Source organism: Neofelis nebulosa, chromosome 6, assembly GCF_028018385.1.
Source record: "Neofelis nebulosa isolate mNeoNeb1 chromosome 6, mNeoNeb1.pri, whole genome shotgun sequence".
NCBI classification, from domain to species: Eukaryota; Metazoa; Chordata; class Mammalia; order Carnivora; family Felidae; genus Neofelis; species Neofelis nebulosa.
The window spans coordinates 55,935,404-55,960,189 of NC_080787.1; positions in this window are offsets into that span (position 1 = coordinate 55,935,404).

The following is a 24,786-nucleotide window of genomic DNA, read 5'->3' on the forward strand; positions in this document are numbered from 1 at the left end:
TAAACATATTTGTGATAATAAACTGTTTTATTATAGCTACTCTTTGGTGGTTCTTATGGCCCATTGGCTTTATTTCTCATTATGGAATTTACATCATGTCATATCATTATTCCAAACCCAATAGACAAAATAAGAAGATGAGCTTAAATAGTACCAAAATGTTCTGAGACAAAAAAATTAGGTGGTGGCTAGACATCTATTTAAATGTTTGTGCCTGGAGACTGATACTATATTGAATTTAAATGGCACATGAGAAAAAAAGAAAAAGAAAAACCTAAGGGAATTTTAATGACAAGTGATACTTGTTTGAAAATTTAAAGCAAAACACCTCTTTAATTAAAACATTTCCTCCAAATACAAATAGCATGTTAGTTTAGTAAATTATATATAGTTTCTAGAACTAATGAAATGTAATTACAATGCTTCTCTTTTGTGTAATACTTCTCACTTTGCAGATTTACTTATTACACACTTAATAATCTTTCCAGAAAGGCTGTTTTTTATTATTCAGCTTTATTGAGGTATAGTTAGTATACAGAACACTGAACATAAATTAATGTTTACAATTTGATGAGTTTAGATATATGTATATATTTGTGTGAATGAACATCCATTACCTCCAAAAGTTTTTTTGTCTCCCTTTTTGTTTTTCTTAAAGTTTATTTATTTTGAGTGATAGAGAGAGCGAGCAGAGGAGAGACAGAGAGACAGGGAGAGAGAGAATCCCAAGCAGGCTCTGTGCTATTAGCACAGGGCCCAACGTAGGGCTCTAACTCAACAAACCATGAGATCACGACCTGAGCCAAAGTCAAGAGTTGGATACTTAACCGACTGAGCCACCCCGGTGCCCCTTTGTGTCCCCCTTTTGTATGAAAGGAAAGAACATGTATACATACACACCACACCCACACACACCTTGGTTCCGGGTACAGAGCCTAAAAACCCTTGTAATTTCCTAAACGATAAAGAGTGCTAGGAACATCTTTTTGTTCTTTTTGCTCTTTGAGCCTGGTTCCTGACACAGACTCTGAAATCTTTGGGACTTCTTAGATGATAGGAGCACCTTTTGTTATAATGAGGTGACTCTTGGTGGGATCTAGGACAGGTACACAGGATACGGGCTGGTAACTGGAAAGACCAAGCCACAATTAAAAGGTTGAACCTTTCAGCCCTACCCCTATCCTCTGGGAAGGGAGAGGGGCTGTAGATTGAGTTAATAATTGTCAATTGTGCTTACTTAACAAAGGTTCCATAAATATCCCAAAATTATGGGATTCAGAGAGCTTTGGATTGGTAAACACACCCATGTGCTGGGAGAGTGGTGAGTTCCAACTCCATAGGGACAGAAGCTCTTGGGCTAGGGACCCTTCTGGCTTTGCCATATGTATCTTGTTATCTGGCTGTTCCTCTGTATCTTATTATATAATAAATCAGTAAACATAAGTGTTTCCCAGAGTTTTGTAAGCAGTTCTAGCAAATGTTCAAACCTAAGGAGGGGGTCCTGGGAATCTCCTCGATTTATAGCTGGTTGGTCAGAAGCACGGATGACAACCTGGAATGCGATTAGGCTTATGGAGCTGGGGAGGGGAGTCTAATGGAACTGAACCCTTAACCTGGGAGGTATGCACTCACTAGTGTCAGAATTAAATTGAACCTTAGGACACCCAGCTGATATCAGAGAATTGCTTGCTGTAGAAAACCCACACATGAGGTATTAAAAGTGTTGCAAATGTGAGTAAAAGAAAAGCATGGAGTTTTTCTTAGATGATGAGATCTACCCTCTTAACAAACTTTTGAGTGCTCAATACCTTATTGCTAACTAGGCACTAGATTGTATAGCAGATGCCTGGAAATTTCTCATCCTATGGTACTAAGTTTATACCCATTGAACAACTCCCTGTATACCCTTTCCCCCATTGACTGGTAACCATCATTCTATTACCTACTTCTAGATGCCTCATTAGGAGGAATCACATAGTATTTATCCTTCTGTGACTGGCTTGTATCACCTTTCATATCTTCCAGGCTCATCCATGCTATCACATATTGCAGATTTCCTTCTTTTTTTCCAGACTGGATAGTATTCCATTGCATGTACATAACACATTTTCTTTATTCATCTCTTGATGGACATCTGAGTTGTTTCTGTATCTTAGCTATTGCAAATAATGCTTCCAGGAACATCAGAATGAAGATATCTCATTGAGATCCTGTTTGCACATATTTTGGATGTATATCCAGAAATGGTATTGCTGGATTATGTGCCAATTTTATTTTTAATTTTTTGAGGAGCTTTTCACAGGAGCTGAATTATTTTACAGTCCCACTAATAGTTTACGAGTGTTCCCTTTTCTCCCCACCCCCAGCAACACTTTTATCTTTCTTTTTTAATAGATATCCTAACAGGTATGAGGTAACACCTCATTGTGGATTTGATTTGCAATTTCCTGATGATTAGCAGTAATGAGCCTCTTTTCATATATCATTTGGCTGTTTATATGTCTTCTTTGGAGATATGTCTATACAAGTTCTTTATCTGCTTTTAAAATTTGGTTATTTTTTTGCTTTTGATTTTTAGAAGTTTCTTATACACTTTGAAAATTAACCTCTTTTCAGATAAATGGTGTGTAACTATTTTCTCTCATTGTTTTATTTTGTTTTGCATCTCTTTTATAAATTTGTGCTCCTTGTGACTGTTCTTAGAAATTTATTTATAACTATTTTTGGTATATTTGAGTTTTTGTTTTTTTTTTACTCACTGATATAAAGATTTTCTCCTTCCTCCACTGTCATTGATGTTCTGCCCACCATCTCTCTCTTCCTCTGCATCTTTTTTTCCCTCCTCCTCCGTTTTTTCTTCATAGGCTTCATTTTCTTTTTTCTTCCTCTTCTATTGTGGCTATTGGCAATTCTTGGTGTTCCTTGACTTGTAGCTGAACACCTCCAATCTTTGCTCTTTTTTGTTTTTTTCACATCGCCTCCTACTGTGTTTCCCTGTGTGTCACATCTGTCTCTTTTTTCTCTTTAAGGGCAGCAGTCACTGAGTTAGGGCCTAGTGTTGGTTCACAACCCTCCTGAGCTTCCCCGGTGTAATCTGAAACCTGCCTTATTTTGAAGCATCACTCAGAGGGATGGGGCCAATATAATCAGTATTTCAATGCCTCACTGGTTGGGAACTCCAGTGGATGGCCTCAGGTTCTTTTGGCCATTGCGTAAGGCAGTGTTTAGAACACACCGGGCATGATAGGACTGCATTATCTGAGTTACTATACGTTATAAGGACAAGTAAGCATCCTTGGCAATATGCCATCTACTGGGCACAGTGGTAGCCATTCTTTCTATGCACCCAATCTTCTGTATCTATTGAAGGGTGTACTAAGGCTTATACCTGAGCTAAGGCATCAGATCGTTTATCATCAGGGCATCTCTTATAAACTGATACATAAAAAACAGGGAGTATTGCTTTATGTTCTTGCAGACAGACTCAAATGTCTTTCCATTTACATTCTGACCCCCCATGGGCTTATTCTTGCTCATCCACACCTCAGTTTCCCATTGTCTGAGACAAAGTGCAAATCCCTCTAGAATAGCCCAACTATAACTGCAAAGGGTTAATGTCCAGTGCTCATGAGTAGTCATCAGCCAGCCTATTCTGAGCTCAGCTCACTGGCTGTTGCATTGGCTGCTGTGTGAGAGGCTTTCCCTGAAAGAGTGCTAGTATACACTATTAGGAGTTCTTGCTCTATGGAGGTATGTCAAGTTTCTGCCCCCTTCCAGAGCTGGGGCCAAAATCCTAGGACACTCTCCTCTTTTGTTGGCTCTGCCACAGTGCCCGACTCATGACCTTCCAGAGTCACGGACAGATCTAACTCAAATGGTAGCCCTACTTAGGAGATGCCCAGAGCTTTAATCTGCTTCTCTAGTATTTTTGCCTTCCCAAAAATCGCTTGTTGCTCTGATTCACAGGACCACATATGCCCTTTTTTTACCAGGCAGTATAAGGGATGCAGGCACTGAGCCAGATGAGCATTAAAAGTCCCCCCAAACCCCAAAATACCTACAAAGGTTTGCACGTCCTTCACATTCTTAGGGATTGCATAGGTTTGTACCTTCTGAATTACAGCATTTGAGCCAACATGAATCTTACCTAACCAGACAACCCTAAAGCTTTGCAGCAATGCCTGGGCCTTGAATTTTCTGTGGATTCACTGTCCATTCTCTCCATCACAGATGTTCCAGTAAAGCCTGCAGGCTGTCCTGAAGCAGAGGCAAATCTTCACATGTTAGTGTTACATCATCAATGTAATGGGTCCATTTTGTCCATGGGAAGGAGAACAGGAACAGCTCTCAGGCTGCTACTTCAGGACATATTGTGGGACTCTGCAGGTAGCCTTAGGAAAGTACTTGAAAGGTTTATTAGTATCCCTCCCACATGAAGGCAAATTGATCTTAATTATCAGAAACCTGCACTTGTCTTTTCCATGAATCTCCTTGAAGATGAAGCACTTTTGCAGGACCTTATTTTTTGCCAAACCTTCAGAGTGAAACAATACCTATCTGCAAATGACAAAAGACTTTAAAGTGGACATGGTGAAGGATCTGATGAGAGTTCATTATACTCCTATTGACCAGAGAATTTGTTTATTTCTTTGAAATACATTTTCAAATGATGACTGATAATAGAACACCAGGACATAACAGGTTTTAAGGAATTTTGTACAAATGCAGTCTAAAGAAAGTTTGACATTATTTCATATTTGGCAATGCTTCCCATGAAATGTAACGTATACAAAGGTCACATAGTTGTAAAAAACTCAGCTCTTTTAATAGAGAACACTCAGTTCCTTAGGTAATCAAAGACCCAATGAAGACAAACAGAATCTTTGTTTCCTAGGCAGATTGCATTAAAGGTAAAGAAAGCCTTTGTTTATAATTTCTTATAAGAGCAGTCCAATAATCTAAAAAAATACTTTTTAACAGAAAGAAAACCAAATTCTAATTTTGTAACAATGTGCATTTGATATTAAAACCCTTTTTTTTCTTTTTAACTTACATGAATCCATTCCCATCTTGACTTAAAGTCACATAAAATCTTTTTCTCAGTACTTCTTTTCTACAGACTTTCTGTAACCTCAGCTCTCCTTTCTTTTTTAAAAAAATTTTTAATGTTTATTTATTATTGAGAAATGGAGACAAAGAGCATAAGCATGGGAAGGGCAGAGAGAAGGGGAGACACAGAATCTGAACCGGGCTCCAGGCTCTGAGCCATCAGTACAGAGCCCGATGCAGGGCTCGGACTCACAAACCGCGAGATCATGACCTGAGCCAAAGTTGGATGGTCAACTGGCTAAGCCACCCAGGCGCCTCAGTTCTTGTAACTTTCTAATTTGAGCTTCAGCCTCTAGTTGGGCATCAGTGTCTACGTGAATAGCCCACAGTAGAAGCTAACCCACTGCAGCTACCATGTGCTGCTTTGTTGCTGAAGTGACTCCGTGTAGTTTCTCCAACATGTGCATTAGACTGGCTGACATTTTTAGATGTCTTTGTATTCCCAAAGTGGTCCACAATATTGCACATATGGGCCACCCTCCCCATATAAACAGCCATGGCCAGTTTGGGATTTCCCTTTAAATGCCCTTTCCCAAGTCCAATTTTTTAAAAATTGTTTATTTGTGGGGGGTGGGGGAGGGAGGGGGGGGGAGAGAGAGAGAGAGAGAGAGAGAGAGAGAGAGAGAGAGAGAGAGAGAGAAAGAGAGAGAGAGAGAGAATATGAATCCCAAACAGGTTTCATGCTGTCAGCACAGACCCCAATGTAGGGCTTGATCTCATGGACTGTGAAATGATGATCTGAGCCGTAATCAAAAGTTGGATGCTTAACTGACTGAGCCACCCAGGCGCCCCACAAGGCCAACTTTTTTAGTCTCCTGCCTGGATCACCAATTACTGGTTTGTAACCCTCTCAGGAGCTTCTTGGGCATACAGTGTGAAACCTTTCCCTGTACTCAGAGGGCAGAGACAGACAGGAGAAAGAGGAAGGCCACTCCAGGTTTGTAGGTGGTAGTTTTAATAAGCAAAGGAAACTTGCCTATGAGATCTAGGGTGGTTGCAAGAAGAATGGATTCTCCCACCCACCTGCCAAGTCTTAAAAGGTTATAAAGAGACCTTAACTGGGTTCAGTCACATACCACTGTGCAGGTGTTCTCAACACCACATCACTGTCTTCTTGGAGCAGCCTCTGGGAGCAGGACAGGCCAGAGGAACCCACTTTCCAAGATGGGGGGGTGGTAAAAAGCCTCTGAGTACCTGAGTCCATGTCACAGGTCAACTGGTAGTCATGTCTTGTTTTGTTTTTTATGTATGTTTATTTATTTTGAGAGAGAGAGAGAGAGTATGAATAGGGAAGGGGCAGAGAGAGAAGGAGAGAGAGAATCCCAAGCAGGCTCTGTGCTGTTAGCACAGAGTCTAACACAGGGCTTCATCTCATGAAACAGAGATCATGTCCCGGGCTGATATCAAGAGTCGACACTTAATAGACTGAGCCGCCCAGGCACCCTGGTAGTCATGTCTTTTCACTGATCTTCTGCAACACCTACCCTAAATCGAGAATAGTTTCATTCCATTATCCTTAATTATATATGCAAAGGCCTGTTTCCAAGTAAGGTCACATTCACAGATATCAAGATTAGGATTTGAGCATATAATTTGGATGAATACTATTCAATTCACTACACACGTGTAAACCCTTATTATTACTATTATTATTATTAGATTATTTTATTCCCATAGGTCAGTACTAAGTCAAAACATGTATCACTCAGTCTATATTGGATTTTCTTGCTACATGATGTAATATTAGTCTACATATGCAGATTCTGCTTTAATTCAGAAAAACATTGTTCCATCATTGTGCTGAGTATTTTTCTCTTCTGATTGCTTTTTCAGAAAAAGTACCAATTATGTGTTTGTCAGATACCTTTTCACTTTTATACTGTTTTTTTCTTCCTGTCCTCTATTTTATTGACTTCATTGCCAACTATGTATTTTATGTGTTTACCTACTCCTAATGATGTTTGTTTTTTCATTAAAATTTACTAATGTGTAGTTATGTACATTAACATGAGCACATGTGTTGTTTTTTTCATGTCTTTTTTTTCACAAATATATACACCTATATAGCCATTACAGTCAAGATATAGGACATCTCCATCAACAAAATTTCCCTTTTGCTCTTTGCTAATCAATCCCCATCTTTCAGTGCCCATTCTTTCCCCATATAAACACTGATATACTTTCTAGTACTCTAAATTAGATTTATCTTTTCTAGAGTTTCATGGTTTTGTGTTTGACTTCTTTTAGTCAGCCTAATATTATTGTGCTCATCATGTTGTCCATCAGAAGTTTGTTCTTTGAGGGGCTCCTGGGTGGCTCAGTCAGTTAAGCATCCAGCTCTTGGTTTTGGCTCAGATCATGATCTTAATGGGTTTGTGGGATCAAGTCCCACATTGGGCTCTGTGCAGAGTGTGTAGGCTGCTTGGGATTCTCTCTCTCTGTCTCTCTGTCTGTACCCCCACCCCCTCTCTCTCATACACACACAAAATAAATGAATAAGCTTTGAAAAAAAGTTTCTTCTTTGATACTGGTGAATATATTCCATTGCATTGATATGCTGCATTTTAAAGACCCAGTCCAGTTTTGGGTCATTATGAATAAAGCTTTTATAAACATTTGTGTTCAAGTCTTTGCACGAACACAGTTTCTCATTTCTTTTGAATAAAAATCTAGAAGTGAAATTGCTGAGTCATAAGCTAAGTGGATTTTTAATTTTATAAGATTTTGCCTATACTGACGTTGTATAGTTATTCTATGTTTTCTTTTAAAATTCTACTTTTTAAGTTACAGCATATAGGTTTATAATCCACTTGGTGTAATTTTGGCGTATGGTGTGAGATAAGTGTTGTGGTTACTTTTTTTTTTTTCATTTGAAAATCCATTTAATCTAGCATCATTTGTTGAAGACTGTTTTTTGACATAGAATTATCTTTGCAACTTTGTTAAAAATTAGTTGACCATATTTGTGTGAGTGCATTTCTGAACTCTGTGCTTCCCATTGTTTTCTTATGTCTATCTCTATGCCACTTTACACTGTCTTGATTACTGTAGCATTGTAATAAATTTTGACTTCAAGTAGTTTAGGTCTTCCAAGGTGATTCTTCTTAAAGTGTTTTGGCTCTTCTTGTCCCCCTACATTTCTAGATACATTTTATAAATAGTTTGTCTATTGGGAAACAAACAAACAAAGTGCTTGCTTTTGAATGGGTTTCTATTGAATCTGGAGAGGAGGTTTAACATCTTAACAGTTCGAAGTGTCTGACCCATGATTATTCATTAAGTCTTATTAATTTTTCTCATCAGTGTTCTTTTGCTTTCAGTGGATAATAATTACATCTGTCCTGTTAACATTTTCCTAAATTTTTATGAACATGAAGATTCTGTGATAGTTCGATTTTTAACTGCTATTATTTGTGTGTGTGTGTATATATATATATATATATATATATATACACACACACGTATATGTATATATACATATATATATGATTTTATACATTATTCTTGGGTCGTGTTACATTTGAAACTTCCCTTAATTGTAGTCGCTTTTTAAAAGATAACTTAGGATTTTCTATATACATAGTCATGTTGTGTTTGAATAAAGACAGATTTTACCTCTGTGTTTTCAAGTTATATGCGTTTCATTTATTTTCCTTGCCTTACTGTACTGATGAGGTCCTTTAACAAAATTTTGGATCAAAATGAGGAGACTTTACATCTCTATGCCTTGTCAACAGTCTTAAGGGAAAAGGAATTCAGTGTTTGGCCATGTAATATTTTTTTCTTGTAATGTCTTTGCTTGATTTTGTTATCAGAGTAATATTGGCATAGTAAAAGGTATTGAGAAGTGTTTCTTCCCCTTTTTTACTGAAAGAGTTTTTAGAGGATCAGTATGATTTATTTCTTATATGTTTGAAAGAATTCACTAATGGAGCAGTCTGACACTAATTAATTCATTGTAGGAAGATGTTCCGTTATGAACTGAATTATTTTCTTTGACATAGATGCATAAATTTTCTATTTTTCTTGAACTAATTTTGATAGTTTGTCTTTTACATAATTTGTTAATTTCATCTTAGTTGTGAGATTTATTGGCGTAAAGTTCATAATATTTCTTTATTATCCTTTTAATACCTTTAGAATGTGCAGCAATATATTGGTAATTTCTTTTTTTCTTTTATATTGGTAATTTGTAGTTCTGTTTGTTTTTATTTTTTAATGAACAATCTGTCCAACAGTTCATTGATTTTATTGATCTTTTCTGAAGACCACTTTTCAGTTTCATTAGTTTTCTCTAGTGTTTTTGTTTTCCATTTCGTTGGTTTCGGCTCTTATCTATATTATTTACTTTGTTCTACATAATTTGTGTTTAGTTTGCTCTGACTTCTTAACATTGAAGTTGAAGGCATTGACATTCTTTTTAAAATAGTTATTTAAATCTACAAATTTTCCTTTGAATGCTCCTTGAGCTGTATACCACATTTTTGAAAGTTTTTTTACATCTATATTTACAGTATTTTCTTATTTTCCTTATGATTCTTTTTAATCCAGTTCCTATTTTGAAGTGTGCTGTTTCATGACCACATATTTTGGGGTTTTTTTCCCAGATATTTTTATGCTATTCGTTTCTAATTTAGTCTTACTTTGGGGCAAACATGTTCGGTGTGATTGCAGTTGTTATTAAATTTACTAAGACTTGTCTCATGGCCTAGGATATGGTATGTCTTGGTGAATGTTCTGTATGAACTAGAGCACAATGTGCATCCTCCTAGCATTGGACTGTCCTACAAATGTTGTCTGGGTCAAGTTGGCTGAGGGAGGATTACTAAGGTTTTCTATATCCTTAGAAACTTTTTGTCCACTTGTTCACTAAATGACTGACAGGGGAGCATTGATGTGTCCAAACAGCTTTGTGGACTTAATTATTTCTTTCAGCTCTGGCGGTTTTTGCTTTCTGTATTTTGAAGCTGTTTTTTGGTTAGATACCTATTTCAGATTACTTCCTGTTAATAAATTGTCATTGTAACAATTATGACATCTTCTTTCTTATTCTTGGTAATATTTTTGATTTTGAAATCTATTTTGCTGATACCATCCTTCTTAGGATTAGTGTTGGTATGTTACATACTTTTTCTTTCTTTCCCTCAACATCTATCATTATGTTTGGAGTAGATTTCTTACAGATACAGTTTTGTATCTGTGAGTTCATAAATTATATCAAATTTGGAAAGTATTTATTGCTTTTTCAATCTTTTTTCCTACTCAAACCCTACATTAAAAAAATGCTTATTTATTTTTGAGAGAGAGAAATAGCTAGAAGGGGAGAGGGAGAGAAAAAGAATGCAGAGCCCAGTGTGGGGCTTGAACTCACCAACCACAAGATCATGACCTGAGTGGAAACCAAGAGTCAGATGCTTAAGCAACTGAGCCACCCAGGCACCCACTCAAACGCTACTTTTTGATCTCCAATTACAAATACATTACATCATGTGAGAATGTTCCATAAGTCGCTATTACTATTTTTAAATCATTTTTTCTTTTGCTTTATTTTTAATAGTTTATATTGCTATATTTAAAGTTCACTGAACTTTTTCCCCTAGTAATATCCTATCTGTTGTTAATCTTACCCAGAGATTTTTTGTTTCAGATATTATCTTTGCCATCCTAGAGATAACATATATATCGTTTATATCTTTCATTTCTATCCTCACTGTGTTCATGCTTTCCTTTCCATACTTAAACATAGTTATAATAGCTGTGCTAATATCCTTCTATGTTAATTTCATCATATTTCTGAGTCTGTTTTTTTAAAAAATTAAAAAATTTTTAAATTTATTTTGAGACAGAGAGAGAGCATGAGCAGGGGAGGGGCAGAGAAAGAGGGAGACACAGAATCCGAAGCAGGCTCCAGGCTCTGAGCTCTCAGCACAGAGCCCGATGTGGGGCTCGAACTCATGGACCGTGAGCTTATGACCTGAGCCAAAGTCGGATGTTCAACTGACTGAGCCACCCAGGTGCCCCTCTGAGTCTGTTTTTATAACTATTCTCTTGTGTATGGATCACATTAAAAAAAATTAATGTTTACTTTTGTGAGAGAGAGAGTGAGCACAATAAGGGGAGGGGTAGAGAGAGAGAGGGAGACACAGAATTCAAAGCAGGCTCCAGGTTCTGAGCTGTCAGCGCATAGCTTCACGTGGGACTTGAACTCATGAGCTACGAGATCATGACCTGAGCCGAAGTTGGATGCTTAATCAACAGAGCTACCCAGGGGCCCCTGGATCACATTTTTATGCTTCTTAATATGCACATTAGTTTTGATTGAATGCTGGGCATTACAGATTTTATGCTGTTGAGTGTCTGGTTTTGTGATCTTATTTTCAGAGATTTGTCCTGTTACCTGGTTGATGATTTGTTGTTCAGTTTGAGCCTTTTGAATCCTATTTCAAATTTTGTTCAGAGTAAGTCTAGACTAGTTTTCTGCACCAGGGATAGGTTAGATGCTCTGATAGGTGTGCTCTGAGTGATCCACAGAATCATTTCAATCTAGTTGATGGGAATTCAAGTGATTCTGGTTCTGTGTGAGTTGTATGGATTATTCACCTTGAAGATCAGTAGTTGCCCATTGTCTGACCTTATAGAGTTGAACCCATATATGTATTAATTTTGATACAACAAGAATTCTACTATGGGGTTCCTTGAAGATTTATGGGGCTCATTTTTTGTTTACCTCCCACCAATCTGGAATTTAGTGTTGCAGTTTTCAGCTGCATCACATTTCCTGAAATCTGATCGACATCCACTCTACTCAGTGAGACCAACATGCTCTGCAGTGTGAAATTTGCTTTCAGGCAGAAAGTTGGAGTGATTGTAGGTCTGTCTTTATTTTCCTTCTTTTAGAAATCACATTTCTGCATTGGTTGTTATCCAACAGATAAAAACTGTTACTTCATTGATTTTGTCTAGTTTTCTGTTTAGGATGAGACAGTAAATTCATTCCTTGTTATCTCATCATGGCTGGATATAGAAGACCCTAGTGTCTCAGTTGCAGATGCTCAACTTTTATTTCTTTTTTTAATTTTACTGTACATTTTTCAAATTCTATACCTGTTTAATTATGTCTTTTATCTCTGAGTTTTCAACTTCTTTGAACTTGTGTTTTCTTCAGAAAACCTTTCACTAAAACACATTTGTCTCTTGTTATTTCTTTCTACTTTTTTTTTTGTGAGAGGGAAGGCAGATGGCATAGTATTTAAGCTTTTATTTTATATCAAATGTTTCTGTTTGTAATTAATAAAAGATAAAAGAGATTCTGTTTGGAATGTCTATGTTTTTTAATGCAGACTTGTATAATGATGATAAGAGGTATGACGTGGGATAGCAGTGAACTTGCTTATTTAGTCTTGAAACAACACTCTTACTAATTTTGCCATGTTCTCTGGTTTGGGGTTCACTTCTTGCTGCATTTCACTTTATGTGTTTTGAAGTATGTGTTAGCAAATCTCACAGGTAGTAAGTTCGCAGTGAAACTTACGTCTTACAAATTATGGGTGTTTAGTTTGCAGTTGTTCATTTCTGTTCAACTCACATTGCTCGTTAGTTGCAAAGCTAATTTCCTCTCATTTTGATTCTTCACCCAGTTTAGAGGCATCCAGCTTATCTGATTTACCTGTCCAGAGTGAAAAATCTATTCAACGAAATGGTAAGATAAAGACTTAACCTCCTTTCCCTGTCCTCCATTCCTACCTGCCATAGATTCTTCAATCAGGTAACTTACTTACTTTTCCCATGGATTACTTTTTATATGTCTTTTTACTCTGAATTAAAAAGATTATTGGTTGGGGTTCTCTATTATTGCTTGCTTCATTAATAAAAGTTAAATCCTATTGAGATTTGGAGAGGTGAGTACAAATTTTTCTTTCCTTTTGCATTTTATTTGCGTAGTTGGAAGTCTTTTATTTCTGTGGCCTATGGAGATATATATATCTATATATATGTATCTTGATTATATCTTGATATAATCTTGAGGGGTATGTGTGTGTAGGAATATATATATATATATATATATATATATATATATATATACTTTAGATATATAATTATATATTATGTATTAAAATATACATTATAATGTATAATACAGATATAATGATATATCTGTAGAAGTAAAATATTGAATTTTTGTTTGCTTCTTTCTTTGGGTTATATCTTTTAATCTTTGACATTTATTCCATGTTAGGACAAATGTGAGGTTATATGTTTGTACCACAAACTGCTGTGTATATAATAGATGAGAAAAATCAAGCTAGATATAGAATATCTTTAAAATATGACTTTAGTTTTATCAGATAATCTTTTCTGAGCCACATAAATTGGTAGACACATGCAGAAAGTGAAGTTAACTGCTTTTCTTGATTTTGAGATATTATCTTAACAAGGTGAAAGCTGTACTTGAGTTTATCTTTTAAAAAATATTAAATGTTAATTTTTGAGACAGAAAGACAGAGAGAGAGAGAGAGAGAGAGAGAGAAAGAGAACATGAGTGGGGGAGGGGCAGAGAGAGAGAGAGGGAGACACAGAATCTGAAGCAGGCTCCAGGCTGCTCAGTGGTCAGCACAGAGCCCAACACCAGGCTTAAACCCACAAACTGTGAGATCATGACCTGAGCTAAAGTCAGACGCTTAACTGGATGAGCCACCCAGGTGCCCCAAAGCTGTACTTTTAAATGAATACTGTATTTGCATGTGTATGAATAAGAATAAGAGGGGCTCCTGGGTGGATCAGTCTGTTAAGCCTCTGGTTCTTGGTTTTGGCTCAGGTCATGATCTTGCGGTCATGGGTTCGAGCCCCACATGAGACTCTGCGCTGACAGAGTGATGCCTGCTTGGGATTCTTTCTCCCCGTCTCTCTCTGCCCCTTCCACACTTGTGCTCTTTCTCTTTCAAAATAAATAAATAAACATTTTTTAAAAAGGCTAAGAAGTGGGGGATGGAAATTGCCTCAACTGCATTGGGGAACTTGTGAGTAGGGCTGCCCTTTAAGGCCTGTGGTTCTTATTTGTAGTAGTATTACAGGCTGTGAATCCACTCTGATATGTTCTTTTGAGACATGACAGAGTCACATTTTCTATTGTATACTGTAACAACCTCTTCAGCATGTATTAAGCATGCTGCCTCTGGCTAGGAGGACTGAGTTTCTTGTACCCTCAACTCTTGGGGTCTCTTCAGAGAATATCATGGGACTCACAGGTTATTTAGGTGTCAGAATCTTAGGTCTGTTTATTATCCAATAAAATATCTGCATGCCCTCGTTGAGGGGATTTGTCCTCATCTGGCATTACTCACTTCCAAGGGACTTTTTCTTTTTTACTTCTGAAAAGGCCATGGTCAGCCATATTGGTGACTATACATCCTATATCTCAAATCATAAATTACCTAGATTCTGTAGTTGAGGTAAGAGAAACTTCTATTCTTCTATTCCATTTATATATTTGTTCCCAAAAGAAGCTAAATGGTCTCTAATTGAGATATCTTCCAATGGAAGTTTTATAATGGAAGCTGTTGGGTAAACAAAGAGAACTGGAAAGGAGAGAATATCCATTATGCTAATGCCTAGCAATGCATAGCCAGCCCACATTAAGGATCTTGAGCAATGGCCAGGGGAAGCAAGTTGGAAAGAGATTTTGCTAGTGTTTGAGTTCCCTTGCAATTTTGTTTTAACTTTCAGCATATTCATATTTACTGTCATGCCTAGGTTTAGAGTGAACAAAATTTAAACGATCTGTTACTAGTTTTCCACAATTAGATACAAGTGATGGATTAACGGTGGATGATTTCTGTTTGAATGTAGAATAGAGTATAATACAGAATGTAGAAAGGGGATCAGGGGAAGAAGGAAAACAAGGAAAAGGGAAATGTAGAGGGGCAAGATTCTCATCTTCCACAGGAGGATTGAGAAATGACTAACCAAGTTGATTGAATAGGGGCCCTTTGGTGGCTCAGTCGTTCAAGTGTCCAACTCTTGATCTCACTTCAGGTCATGATCTCATTCATGGTCATGAGATTGAGCCCCATGTGGGTCTCTGCACTGAGTGTGGAGCCTGCTTGGGATTCTCTCTCTTCCTCTCTCTCTCTGCCCCTCCCCTGCTCATGCCCCTCACATGCTCTCTGTATCTCTGTCTCTCTGTCTCTTTCAAAATAAGTAAACCTTTGAAAAAAAAGTTGGGGCACCTGGGTGAGTCATTTGATTAAGCATCAGACTTCAGCTCAGGTCATGATCTCATGGTTTGTGGAGTTGAACCCTTCATTGGGCTCTGCATTGACAGTGTGGAGCCTGCTTGGGATTCTCTCTTTTTCCTTCCCCCACTTGTGCTGTTTCTCTCAAAATAAATAAATAAACTTTAAAAAAAATGAAGTTGATGGAACAAAAATAGAGCTATAAGAATACAATTTAGGGGCGCCTGGGTGGTGCAGTCGGTTAAGCGTCCGACTTCAGCCAGGTCACGATCTCGCGGTCCGTGAGTTCGAGCCCCGCGTCAGGCTCTGGGCTGATGGCTCGGAGCCTGGAGCCTGTTTCCGATTCTATGTCTCCCTCTCTCTCTGTCCCTCCCCCGTTCATGCTCTGTCTCTCTCTGTCCCAAAAATAAATAAATAAACGTTGAAAAAAAAAAAAAGAATACAATTTAAATATAGTTATAAGAATAGCTATATATATTACAGATACATAATCCCTATATACCTGGAAAATGATGGATTAAGAATGTAGTAAGAGAAATTCCTCAGATTTTCTAATGGAGAATCAGTGACCTGTTTTAAATTTGATGACTTAAGACAAACACACGCACACATACAGATACACATACTTAAATGATGGGACCAATTGTTTCAGCCTCTGAGAGTGAGATTTTTATAAATTTGGTGACATTTTGTTTTTGTTTTTTTTTTTTTTTAATTTTTTTTCAACGTTTTTTTATTTATTTTTGGGACAGACAGAGACAGAGCATGAACGGGGGAGGGGCAGAGAGAGAGGGAGACACAGAATCGGAAACAGGCTCCAGGCTCCGAGCCGTCAGCCCAGAGCCTGACGCGGGGCTCGAACTCACGGACCGCGAGATCGTGACCTGGCTGAAGTCGGACGCTTAACGACTGCGCCACCCAGGCGCCCCGACATTTTGTTTTTTAACCTTGTTAATATATTATTTTAATAAAACTTATAAATTGTGATTTTACATTTTCAACATTAATGTGTGCTGTTTATAGAGTTGGCATGTTAAGTCATATATGAAGATAGAAAAAGATATAATCCCTACCTCTAGATTAAGAATACATTTTATAAATATAAATATAAATATTTGCATCAAAATATTTACCATCAAAAGTATCAAATGTGAAGAGAGGAATTAGGTGATTTTGTCAACATAATTTTACCAGATGGAGAAAACAAATATTTTGGAAAATTGAAAACAAAATAAAAAAATTGCTGCTAATATGTTAGATTGCCATTCTGTAAATCCATGCTAAAGGAATAAACTAAGTCATGAAGAAGCCCTCCCAAATCTCCAGTGTGCGCTTTATTTTGAAATCTTAAATATCTCTCTGTGTTTTCATGAGTGCATTTATTTAAGTACAGGTGGAATGATTAACTTTGGTCTCATAGCTTTTGATGTAAAAGTTAGAAACTATGAGATCAGACTACATCAACAAAATATATTTGCAGAATTTTATAAACCCAATGGCCCCCCTTAAGAGAGAAAACATATGTAGCACATTGCCTGGAATATGTTTTATTTATTAGGATGTAAGTTTGGTATTATAGAAATAGTGTAGGTGATGGATTAAACTGATTTGAGCTCAAATACCGACTGAAAAACTTGGTATAGCTACCTCATGATGTCATCCTGGGGATTAAAGGAGATGTTTCATTTAAATGTCCGGCTTGGTGTCACAAAGGTAGCAATTAATATTAGATCTCCTCACCCAAAATACAAAGCAGCACATAGTAAAGGAATCCGGTTGGATGAGAATCTCATTTATTTTTTATTTATTTATTTTTTTAAATGTTTATTTATTTTTGAGAGAGAGACAGGATGGAGTGGGTTAGGGGCAGAGAGAGAGGGAGACACAGAATCAGAAGCAGGCTCCAGGCTCTGAGCTGTCAGCACAGAGCCCGATGCAGGGCTTGAACCCACGAGCTGTGAGATCATGACCTGAGCCAAAGTTGCACATTCAACCGACCAAGCCACCCAGGCACCCCAAGAATGTCTCATTTAAATGCAGATAAAAATAAATTGTATAGTCTCCTCGAGATCAACTTTTGGAAAACAAGATATATATTAATATTTTGCCATGATGCAAAAGTGATTATGAAAAATGCAAAAACTTAAGTCAACAAAAACAAAGTGAGAGGAAAATAAGAGGTACATCTTTTTCTCTTTTTCTAAAATACAATTTAATGTGAATGAAGATAGGATCTCTATTTGAATATATTTTGTTGCTTTTGATGAGAAATTTTATATAAGAATTTAAGAAAATAAAATATTCAAATATGTTCCCTTTTGCTTTCAGTACTCAAATTATGTTTTGTTTGTGTCTCATTTTATTTGAAGAATTATATCTAAAGGCACAGTTGGAAAGAAATTTGATATTTTTACTTTGAGGATGTTGAGTTTAACATGATGCATGGGTATATACATTTGGGAGGGTACTTTTGACAGAAATAGGGAGCTGAACCAAAGTCAGGGAGAACTAGAGGTGGGGGGGGGGTGAAGTATGCACAGCTTTGAATAGAATCTTGTGGCTCATAGAACCTGAAGGCAAAAAACAAAACAAAACAAAACACACACACACACACACACACAAACAAAAAACAAAAAACAAAACAGAGAAATGAAGTGTCAACAGTGCAGGAGAAGCAGAAAAGCTTAGAGTCATAGAAACTGAAGGGAGAAACTTTCTCCAAGTGGTAGAAAAGAATGTGAATGTGTTATTCAAGAGCCTAATAGCTAAGAAAAGTCTATAGTTAATAGGCAATCACAAATCCTTACAAAAGTTCTTTGACATTGGAGACTTTGAGACTTAATCCAGTAAACCACACTCTACTAATGTGTTGTCCCTCTTGGAAATATCAAGCTCTAAAATAAAGGAAAATGTAAGTAGCTTCCATTGGTATGCTTACATACAATTTTGTCCATTTCCCATGTCATCAGACTAGTGGAAATGTGTTTAAAGAAAGCATGGCATTGTTGATGAAATTGACCCGATCTAGGTCCTGGTTATTCAGTCTATTTTAAAATCATTCTGCGTTTAGCATGACTTCTTGGAAAAGTGTTGCAGATATGACAGAGTTTGGATACTACTTAAGAATATCACTTGTTACTGCATGAACTCACCGAGTTCATCATTTCAGAATCAATAGAGAGTGATTGCCAAACCCAACAAAGACCAGAGCCATGTAGCAGCAGCCTGCCACGAGAATGCCTATATATAGAATGAATCCAGAAGTGTCATCGGGTTCTGCCACCTGGGGAGCACACTACTTCAGAGCTGTGCTGAGAGACAAAAAAATAGAAAATAAAATTGTGAACACCATCTGTGCTTTGGAAATCTATGGCTCGACATTTTTATACCATGTTTATGACAGAGTTTTGGTGATAAAATAAATTGCTACAAATATTCTACTTTTCATTTCTCATTCTTCATCAGAAAAAATTCAACAAACATGTGTAAGTCTTGCATGTGTCAGTCTTCTCACATGTACCTAATACATTAGAGTCTAGCTGTTTTCACTAAATGCTAAGAATGACTTTATATTCTTTTTAAATTCAGTTTTATATAGTATATTGTTCTGTCTTTTTCTAATTATCTTCACTACCATGCTGGTTTTAGGATTTTGTAGTTTTCAGTGACAGAAATCCAAATTCCCACTTAGCTATTCTTTCTGCTGGGTTAGCTTTTTAAGCTTGTTCTTTTTGTGCTATGGAAAAGATGTCCCAGCTTGGACTTGCATGATCCTTAGCATCGGCTTCCCCCCAAGAAGAAAGAACTTTTTCTTGGCATCAATATCAGCCCCTCATAAAGGACTGGTTTGCCATGTTTATTTAATAATATAATTAGGTGCATTATTCACTCCAGGGCCAATATAGTGATGAGAAAGGTGACTAATCTGAGCATCTCACCCCAGGAAAGGAAGAATAACTTTAGATTCAAGCACGACATTTAGATTAGCAACAAGAATGGGATGTCCCGAAAGAGAGCAAGGACTAAATTAAAAATATACAGTGAGTATATTAGGATGTGAGTATATTAGGATGTAAGCATGTATGAATCGCCATGCTAGTGTCTCTACCCATCTCTTCACATCCAGTTTTTCTCTTACCTGATCATTTTCCAAGAAAAAATCATGGTGGCTATTATCTAAAAATAAAAACAAACCCCAACAAACCTCAAAAGACAACAATAAAAATTAATATGACCACATTATTCCCATATTTGAAGTCCTTGAGTGGTTTCCTATTATCCTTAATGATCATATCTGAAATCCTGAATGTATTTAAAAGGCTTTTATGATGTAGCCTCTGCCTCTTTAGTTTTTCTGTGTGCAGCTCCTCTGGTCCAGGCTTCCATTCAGCCACGCTGGTCTTATTTCTGTAGTGTCATATTCTACCAAGCATCTTCGTGTTCACTTTCAGAAACATTCTTCTAAATCCATCTCATTCTTCCATTTCCATGTCTATTCTTTTCTCTCCACTCCTCTCCCCACTTTGCCCGTTAGCCTGGTCAACATGTGTTGATTTTCAGGTCTTAGAATAAAAATCACTTTCTCAGGGAAGCTATATTAGTCAGCGTTCTCTAAAGAAACAGAGCCAATAGGATATATACGAATATAGAAAAAGAGATTTATTATAAGAGATTGGCTTACCACAATTATGGATGCTGAGAAGTCCCACCAATGTCCATCTGGAAACTAAAGACCCAGGAAAGCTGAAGGTATAGTTCCATTACAAACCTGAAGCCACAAATAATTGGGGACAGTGTGAGTCCCAGGCCCAGTCTGAAGTCTTAAAAACCAGGAGCACTGATATCTGAGGGCAGCAAGAGATGGATGTCCTGGCTCAAGCAGAGAGAGCAAAGTCACTCTTCCTTTTCTTTTGTGTTCCAATGAGGCCCTGGATAGATTGGATGATATCCATCAGCACTGGGGAGAGCAATCTTCTTTACTCAGTTTACTGATTCAAATGCTAAGCTCTTCTGGAAACACCTTCACAGATACACCCAGAAATAATGTTTTATCAGCTATCTGTGCATACCTTAGCTTTATCAAGTTGAAACACAAAATTAACTATCACAGAAGCCCTTTCCTTCTGTGTTACATTCTCTGGCTATATGTTACCATGCTACTGTGAATTTCTTCTTTCTAATGCTCATATTTGTTATTATTTTTAAATGTCTGTCTCTATTTCTTTTACCAGATTATTAACCCCATGAGGTTAGGAACTATGTCTAGTTTTTCTCACTACAGTATCTTCACTGTCTAGCATAGTGCTGAGTGCAGACTAGGACATGGAAAAATACGTATTTGATAAATGAATATGTGAGTCAATTTTAATTCTCCTCCTTATGGGTAGTTAGTCCACTCTTTTTTGAAGATGCTTTTACTTCTTTGCCTGTAAAACTTAGCTCTGTGATGAGTTCTATTTGAATGACCTTACTTTGGTTTCCTTTTCTGAAATACAATTCTAATAAGGTACTCCGTGTATGCCCAGTGCTATCTATCCTCAGGTAGTGTAAATGGCATGTTAAATAGGTAAATCTGTTTCATTCTTGCGACACCTTTGGGAGGTTGCTATGATATTCTCAATTGCTATTTTCAGCTTAGAGCTGAGGACTATGGCATTCTATCCTTAAAGAATTTGATTCTGATCTCACAGTTAGGTGGTGGTAGGGATCCAAATCTTGGTGTGTTGCTGGTTCCTTCCCCTGTTTAAAGATTCTTTATCTTGATTAAAAATTAGACTGTACGAGATTGGTATTTTGATTTATACAATTCAATTCACTTCATTTAAAAAAAATATGTTTAATAAAATATCATGTCCTGCCCACCACATTGCTGAATATACAGAAGAAAACATAGTTGATACCATGGAAAGGTCTATGATCTATGAGGAGACAGAGAATTAAAGCTGGAAAAATAAAAGCTTAGAGGAAATAATTAGTATTGTGTCATTAGATAATCAGCACTAAAGGATCCTGAAAAAGGGAGAGGTCATAGATCACTGAGGGCAAAGGAAAACCCCAGGTCTTCCAAAAACCCCAGGGGGGAAAAAGAGACCCAAAATGTGTTACGGTTCTATGGATACCCTGACAAGACTAATAGATATGTGTAAGTAAATAAAAAGGTAAATTTAGGAAAATTAAGTTGGGGCTCATTATGCAGAGAGAGAGAGAGTCAGGAACTAAGCTAGGAGTCTACTCACAGCCATGTGGGCAGAAAGTCTTAGGTCCTAGATGAGGTCAGTGGTAGTATGTCTTATGGACGTTTAGACTCTGACTGATTGGAGATGAATAAAAGATATAAATAGGTTGGAAAAAAAAAAGACTGAGAAATTATTTGAGCTTAAACTATGGAAATAGGCATGCCATGAACAGAAATATGAAAATTGGAGGGTAGAACTTGAGGAAAGGCAAGAGTTGTAAATTCAATGCCTGTAGGAACCAGGCGAAAAATAGACAGAAGTAAAGCAGTCTGGGAAGAAGGCGTGAAGAGGACAGTGGGGAGCTTACAGAGGCAGTTGCTATTTAATGGTAACAGCCCAATGGAGGATCAGAGTTACCAGATCACCTAATGGCCCAAGGAAACCTGAAATATCAGAAATGTCCTCATTTTAAATGTTGATAAACAATTCCTTTTTTTAAAAAAAAGCCAACACTGTGTAGTCTAAATAAGTTATTTCCATAGGTTTCCACAAGCTTCGGGGAATAGTTAATAATGTCTGGCATAGAGAATAAAGTCTTTTCTCTAGGATTCTATGGTGCTACTACTAGTTCAGTGGTTTTTAGGCATGGCTCCTGACGGCCTCTCGAGTTCCTATTTCACAACTCAAGGAAACAAGAACAAAGGAAAACAACGCCATTTACATGCTTTTTCCTTGTCCTTTGAAGTTCTACAATGTGTTGAGTGGTTTTCCAAGCCTTTGTGTATAATCTCAAATGGAATATATTATACAACCTAAGCTTCTGAGATATCTTTTTTTTTTTTTTGTATTTTTGACACAATTTCAGTAACGGCTTTGATATGTATGGTTTGTGTTGATCTGCCATATATATTTAGTGTGTGCTCTTTAATTATCTCAAAATAATAATCCCATGGTGTGAGGAATGCTTTTCTGTTGATTAAGTAGAAACAAGTAAAAGGACATGCTCAGGAAAAAAGCTTCTTGACTAAGTAAACATTTACTTCATAGAAAGGAGGATGAAAAGGCCATGAGGTTTTTGTGTTAAAAGAAATGCCTTCTTATTTTTCTGTAATAATGGTACCATCTGAAAGGCATGCATTTGAGGGAAGGATGGCTTTTACTTTATATAAAGTATCATTGTATGTTCTTAGTACATGCTCTTACATTATTTATACTACCTTTTAAATGCAGCTCAGACTCGAGGTTCATATGGTAAACTCACGTATGACACGTATTTTCACATACCCCGTGAATTTATCCATGTCTTGATACCCTCCTCCAAATTTGAGATGGGTCAGAAAGGAAGATAAAAGATAGTTAATAATCATGCAAGTAGCAGTGCTTCTCAATCTTTTTACTGAAGTGCTAGACTGCAGAGTAGAAACCATGCATATCCCTCAATATTTTTCTAAGGCTTCACATTTTATCATAGAACTTGTAGTATTTTGTAATCTCCACAATACGACTTTTAAAAAATTTAAGGGAACACCTGGGTGCCTCAGTCGGTTGAGCATCCACTTCGGCTCAGGTCATGATCTCAAGGTTTGTGATTTTGAGCCCCACATCCGGCTCTCTGTGGTCAGCTTGTCAGTGCGGAGCCCACTAGAGATCCTCTGTCCCCCTCTCTCTGCCCCTCCCCCGCTTGTGCTGTCCCCCAAAATAGATATTTTTAAAGATTAAGTAATAAAAATTAAGAATTTGAGCAAAAATCCACTGGAATTGGGCAGCAGCAAACCAGAACTGGTTAGGAGTATTCTGCCATCAGGAGCTCAGGGAATTTTATAGAGGAATTTTATACAGAAGTAAGGACATTATTGGTTGGCTATAAAGTCTAGTTGGCAGTGGTTAGTTGTCTTTGTATTTTGATTCTGAAACCTTGGGGCATTTACAGGACTACGTTTTGGTTTGCTTACTTAGGCTGCGGTGGCATTATAGCCACATCAGTCTAATGGATTCCTTGTTTAATTAATTTAACAATTCGGCCTTTTGGTCACCCTCTCATGGATGGCAAAACGTGTACATGACAGGAAGACTAAAAATTTGGTATCAGCACCACTTGCGGTCATTAAAGGTAGGTTGCTCTTGTCTCATTGCGAAGCTCATAGGTTATGATGTCAGATATGTGGAAGAATTGTTCTTTCTGCTCATCTCATTGCTCATCTTGTTTCTGATTCTCCTAACACAGGGAAGCCATCTGATGTACTGCCAGTGGCTTTGACAGTGAATTTAAGACCTTTGAGAGGATATTGGATACTGAAGAGGCTATAACAACTATTAGCATAATCCCAAGAGACTGAAATAAAGTCCTTAGCCAGGGCCCCATGAGTAAAACCAGCTGGTATCAATTAAGCCAAATAACACACCTAAAAGGAGATCAACTCTTTTTTTAGCCAAATGGCTCATTTGTTAATGTGCTGCGTTCACTACAATACCAGAGGTGTTGTAGCACAGACTCCTCCTTGTTAAGCTAATATGTAATCTTAAACAGCTCTGTTATTGAAAACCACTTTAGCAGGAGAGCAACTATGGCCTTCGCAGTAGATTCAGCTGATAGTTGTCAGGGCTAAGAAGCATCCTCTTCCCATGCACTCAGGGAAGAAGCAAGTAGTAAAAATGCAAAAGGAATAAAGGTTTCATGTTGGAGATGAAGATCTTGATCTGTGATCTTGAGAGAGAGCTGTCCACCTCAAGATGCCATCTGCTTCTGGGGACGAACCTCCTTGGTCAATCATAATTTTAGATCTCCAGCTGGTAAGCAGTGCCCAGAGTCTAGATGAGCCTTTTTTAACAGAGCGATGTGGACCCATGATTCAAGGCCCTGAGGTTTGACTGCAACTAAGTATGAGGAGGACCTGGTGTGGTCTTTTCCAAGGAGGCTCAAGGACAGTCTTTGTTCTTAGTGATTGAAATCAGAAGAGGGAGAAAATTGGAAGCAATAGTCTGGAGAGTTGTAGCCTAATATTTGAGGAAAATAGAATAATTCAGGGTCCAGTTCAGTTTATAGATATTTAACAAAACCACAAAGACAATGAACAGGACTAGAATCATATATTCATAAGGCTGTGTTATGATTTTCTACTGAAACATTATTTCCTCTACAATCACCCTCATTTTTATCAAAGATAATCACAGTAAGGCTAATTTGTTTGCAAAATAAATCTAACTGCATTAAACTTGGACTGATTACTTATATAACGTGATCTTTTCCAATTGGATTGGGGCCTGAGGTG